At 37.9% G+C, this 6000-nt stretch overlaps 1 protein-coding gene across 2 annotated transcripts in view; it reads left to right on the forward strand.

Moving 5' to 3' along the window:
* The window catches only part of DAW1 (dynein assembly factor with WD repeats 1), a 70754-nt gene extending 67097 nt beyond the window's left edge, over nt 1-3657 (forward strand). For both annotated transcript variants that reach the window (XM_036074300.2, XM_036074311.2), the window contains exon 14: nt 2691-3657. The gene's annotated coding sequence lies outside the window, so the exon portion shown is untranslated. The remainder of the gene's footprint in view (nt 1-2690) is intronic.
* The last annotated feature ends 2343 nt before the right edge of the window (nt 3658-6000 follow it).

The following is a 6000-nucleotide window of genomic DNA, read 5'->3' on the forward strand; positions in this document are numbered from 1 at the left end:
TTGGGACAGTGTGATTTCTGACTGATTCCCTATAGTATTGGCTCCTCCTTCCAGGTTGGGAGGCAATAACCACCATCCCAGGAATTCTCAATAAGTTTTTATTACTTATGCTGGAAAAAAAAAAAAAAAAAGTCTGTTTGCAATGAACTTGGCTAGGTTCTGCAGAGAATCCACAGTGCAGTTCCAGGATTCCTTCCTTGGTCAGATAAATACCACTCACCACACATCCCACATCTGAAGACTGAGGCTTGCCTAAAAAGGAAGACAGGCTGCCCTATGGTCAGGGCCTCTCAAGAATCTTACCAAGGACCTGCAAACTTCTGCATTTCCCAGCGCTTCCTATGTGGGGTGTAGCTACCTCGTCAGAGAAATTCACCAACAGACTTTCAGAGGGTGAACTTCCCATGAACCTCCCTCCAGGACAAATGAGAATGAGAACATTTCTATAGTAGAGTGGCATTAAGGCAGACACCTCTTTATCTAGATGTTAAATTTTCATTGGAAATACCTGATTTATATTTAGATTTCATAAAATTTCCAGTTGAAAAAGTTAGGCTCACATATGTAAGTTGTTCCAGCCATATTTGAAAGTTTCCCAATAACTAAATTGGATACCAAATAATCATTTTCCTTTATAGTTGCACCCACATTGACAGACTTGGTTCATTTTTATTGGAAGAATTGATTTGGCTTTGAAACAAAAGCATCTGTTTCAAAATTACATTTGTCCAAGTTAAGTAAATTCATTAATCCTGCTATCAACTCCATATTATTAAACATCAAATTAATAAGTAAAATCAAAACTTGACTTCCTTAAGTCGCACTACCCACATTTTAAATACTCAGTAGCCATAGATGACTACCGGCTACTATATTGGAGAGTGTAGATTTGGAGACATCATCTCTGAATAATGCAATCAGTTGGATATACAACAGTTATTCTGTAGCCAAATCAAGGCAGTGGCCAAGGTCAAGGTGGTTAACAGCCTTTACCTTTCCTTTGTCAGCTTGGAAGTCTTGCATCTTATGGGTAGACTGATTCTAGTGCGTCTTGAGCCATGGAGCTGCCATGGAGCTGTCTGGGGTTTGCACCTATCACCCAGTGTCTTTTGTGCGAGGCATGCTCAAATATTTGTTCAATGGTTGCCAAGTTCATCTACTGCTTATTTGAATCTTGCTTCACCTTGAGAGAATTTTTTTTAACATTTACTCAATGAAAAGGAAGGTTGAAGTACTCATTAACTCTTCCAATTTGCCGCATGAACTTGATACTCTTTTTGCATAAATTTAGCCTTTCCACTTCTAAAATGGTACCATCTAAAAGCAAATTCAGGCAAGACCAATGAAGCATTCTAGGCAATGTTTGAACTTGGCCTCCCGACTTTTTTCTCTTTTGGCCTAGTTCATGTCTTTTTGATTTAATTAATTTGGAAGTTAAGTCAAAGAGGAGCTTAGTGTGAATTCAAAGAAATTTTCAGCTTGAGGCACCTTGTTTTTTCAGATATCTAGTTTGACAAATGTAGTCTTGATTTTTAAATATAATTTAAATACCTAACTCTATCAAAAAACACAATGACAAATGTGTACGGTGTGGAAATGCATTTCTTAAAAGAAGCTGCCCGAAATTACTTTAGCAATCTCTTCTGATAAATCTTCGGCCACTTGTGTATATTATTAAAAGATCAACAAGCAGGAAAGATATAATTTTAGCTGGGTTAAAGTTTTCAGTTTTAAAATAAGGAAGACAGATGAGTAACAGAGGCGTTTTGGTTACAGCCTGGTCTGACCAATGAGCCATCAGAGCTCTAGAAGATTGTTCTTTTGTGCTTGGGTCTCTGATGAAAGTCTCCAGTTTGAAGCAATGGATTCGTGGACTATTGTTTATGCTTCTGCCATAATTCTGCGTGGCCCTTTTGTATCAAGAACTAGCATTTCTGGGGCGCCTGGGTGGCTCAGTTGGTTAAGCGACTGCCTTCGGCTCAGGTCATGATCCCAGGGTCATGGGATCAAGCCCCGCGTTGGGCTCCCTGCTCAGCGGGGAGCCTGCTTCTCCCTCTCCCACTCCCCCTGCTTGTGTTCCCTCTCTCGCTGTCTCTCTGTCAATTAAATAAATAAATAAAATCTTTAAGAACTAGCATTTCTTCTTAGGAAATATCCAACTCATACACACACACGCACACACACACACACACACACACACTTCGGGTAATTATAAAATTGCATGTGATATAAGAGAGAGAAAGATATCATTGACCACAATAAAAAAGAAGAAAAGAAGGTACAAAGAACTTCAAGCCTTTGTGTATTGTAATTTTTGGTATACAAGACTGCTTTTCCGGGGATGTTGTGCTTAGCTTTGGTGTTCCCCGAATGCCTGAGTACAGTGAGGTTCTGGTGTTTATTTAACAATGAAAGTGGCATTCAAATTAAATCTGTCAGGCAGCCAAGTCCATCATCAAAGGTTAAACTATTCTTACAGGGCCCTTAGAGGATATTTTACAAGGGATTGTGAAAGTTAACATTTCTATACTCCTTTTGCGTGAGCCTGACAATCTTCAGATTTTCTCTCTTGGTGTTCATATTGAGATCTGAACCAAGAGGCACATAAAAACCAATAACAATTCTATTTATTACCAGAAAGGACCCTCAAATGGCAGGCTTCAATTCTAACATATTTTTCTTTTCTGCAGGAATAATTGATGAGAGTTAAAACATCTACAGGGCAGATCTTCTTGTAAGGGCCACCTGTTGTTTTCCATGAAAGAAAATATATTTGCAGGGGTGCCTGGGTGGCTCGGTCAGTTAAGCATCTGACTCTTGATTTTGGCTCAGGTCATGATCTCAGGTTTGTGGGATCAAGCCTTATGTCAGGCTCTGAGCTCACCAGGGAGTCTGCTTGAGATTCTTTCCCTCTGCCCCTCCCCCTGCTCATGCTGGGTCTCTTGCTCTTTGTCTCTCAAATAAATAAACAAATCTTTAAAAAAAGAGGTTAAAAAAAAAAGAAAATATATTTGTAAACCAGGAATGACAAGGGGCTTGAGAGGCTGGAACACCCCCACAATTGCCAAAAGCTCTTTTAACTAAACACAAACGATCTGTAAAGTTAATGTGTTTTTGCCATATGATAAGGTTTTTTTTTCCCTACTAAACTGTACTTCCTATATGGAAATTCTGAAGCAGTCAATGTTTGCATGCTTAACTGAGTATCTGTTATAAAATATATTTTTTCCTAAGCCGACACGAACAATTTCCAATATAGAAAAGTATTCTTTGAGTTCGGAGTTTTGTTAACTGAGAACATTTTGGGAGAGGCTAATTTGCAAGTGTACTTTTCATTATTTAAATTAGATTCTTTCTGACTTTAAACTTACCATATTGATGTTGAATGATTATTTCCAGGAATGCTGGATGAACATCAGCATGTGGTACTGTTGAGATAAGTAAATGCACGGTTGTTCTAGGAAGATCTGCTTTATGAATTATGTTTCCACAAGTGATTATTAATAAATATGTCTGAACTGGTCAGAATGAGAATATAGGGGGAAATTATATTCATATTTTGGCATTTATGTCTTCTCTCAATAATAAAGCTTTTTGATCAATTGTGCTTATGACATTTGTATTAAAAGACTCCAAGAATGACCTACTTTGAGGATATGGAAGAATTATCTTTTCCTCTGGTTATTAAATAAGAATAAAATTTATTATCTAATTATCCTAAGTCTGTTTCCTTTAACTTTGGAATGGTATGAACAAATAAATCATTGCTCCCAGCTTGGTGCATCAGTTTTTGGAAAAAGAAGTGAGGAGAAGAGGACTTACATTTCCATGGCTTTGAATTCTTATGCAATAGTGATTTGATTTTTTAGAGCATCTCTTGTCCGAATATTCCAGACCTTCTCTCATCAAAATCGTAAGTGGATAAAGCTGTGGCTTGGGATTTAAATGTATTTTTAAGTTGTTGCTACTGAGGGAAGGGAAAAGTAAGGATATTTACATTTATCATTAAAGACCTAATATGTACCAAGTAATTTGTAATGGTTGTCACTTTTAAGCTTCACAAACTTCCTGGAATTTAAGAAGCTAAGTAACTAACCCAAATTGACCCCATGAGAGCATGTATTTGAAGCCTAAGAGGTCTCCTTAAAAATCTTGCACACTTTCCAATACACCATACTACCTCCATGAACAAAGAATTACCCCTTATCTGGATATTTAATGTGTATGGGTCTCTGGATGGTAAAATGTGTGTATATATACTATATACAGATACATACATATCCTGGAAGTGTTTCTTGACAGCTGAGTTTACTTGAAGTATTTTGTTCTGGACTGCCTCGAACATGTCCTTGAACTTGAGGGGGACTACCCACTCTACAAATCTGCCTACTTGGTATCAGTTACTGAGGAGAGGTCACAAGTTAGTTTCTCAGAGTTTCCAAAGCTGCAAGTCCTGATGATGACAAATGGCCTCCTACTTATACCCCTATTTCCTTCATAGTTTCCCAAGAAAATGGTTCCTTCAGCTTTCATCTGCAGACCCATCCCTCATAGGGCTTAGATACCTGATCATGGGATGTAGTGTGGGAGGCAGAGATCATACTGTTTTCTGTCATCATTCCCAGTCCAACTCCTAAACCTCTGACTCCTTGTAAATCATCTCTGCTGAAATCAGAGTACCACTGGGAGTACCATTGCATCAGGTGCTCTCAGACACATCTCAGTTTCTCCAGTAGCTCAATGTCTAATATATTATCAAGGAAAAGTTCAAGTATGTTTGATTTGGAATAGCATGTTGTTTAGAAATTATAGTTGGAATGTCTTCTATCATGAGACTTCATCTTCCCAGCTCCCACTCAATATTCCTATCCAGCTTTACACACGTTACTCAAAGTTTAGCATATCATCTGGGAGCTTGTTAAAATGCACAATTCTGGTCCTTACCCTAGACCTATTGAATAAGAATCTGCATTCCTGTTGACTATCCCACCATTTAACAAGATACCAGCTCATGGGTATGCATCGTAAAGTTTGAGAAGCTCTGATCTCTATTAGTCTACCATTTCCTGAATTTATGCTTTAGGTAATAGTGAGCTATGCAGTTTGAATCAAACTTCCAATGAAACAACTAAAAAAACTGGGTAAAATACAAAATGAGCTTAAAGCAATCTAGACTGAAAGATGTCTGAGGCATCGGCTTGCAGAAGCAAGCAAAAATCCTCCCTAGAAGAAAGTTTCATTATCATAGGCCTACAATTATTTATACAAATAGTTTTTCAAATAGAATATTGAGCATGTTATCAAAGATGCCAGGTGCACAAAGAACTGAAATGACACGACTGAGATCCAGCAGAATAATAGTCAATAACAATAGATCCAATGTGACTTCAGATCTTGGAATTATCAGACACAAACCATAAAACAACTATACTTATTATGTATAAGGAAATATTTGTTCTTTAAATAGAACTTGGAAATTTATTAGGGAACAGGAAACTATAAAAAGTGACATAACAGATTTTAAAAACCCTAGAACTTCTACAACTAAAAAACAGGAACTGAAATTTAAACATAGTGAATGGGTTTAACAGAAGACATAGCTGAAAAGAGAATCTTTAAACTGTAAGATAGGTCAGAAGAAATTATCTAGCATGAAGAGACACCAGAAGAGTGGGTGAGAAACAGAAGACACAGTGTAAAGGTCTAACATGTTTGATGAGATAGGGAGATGGGGAAAGAAAGGAAAGATTGAATGGTACAGAAAGAGTAATGCCTGGGGTGCCTGGGTGGCTCAGTCATTAAGCATCTGCCTTCAGCTCAGGTCATGATCCCAGGGTCCTGGGATTGAGCCCCGCATCCGGCTCCCTGTTCAGCAGGAAGCCTGCTTCTCCCTCTCCCACTCCCCCTGCTTGTGTTCCTTCTCTTGCTTTGTCTCTCTCTGTCAAATAAATAAATAAAATCTTAAAAAAAAAAAAAAGAAAGAGTAATGCCTGAGAATTT

The sequence above is a fragment of the Halichoerus grypus genome, chromosome 4, assembly GCF_964656455.1.
Source record: "Halichoerus grypus chromosome 4, mHalGry1.hap1.1, whole genome shotgun sequence".
In the NCBI taxonomy this organism is placed as follows: domain Eukaryota; kingdom Metazoa; phylum Chordata; class Mammalia; order Carnivora; family Phocidae; genus Halichoerus; species Halichoerus grypus.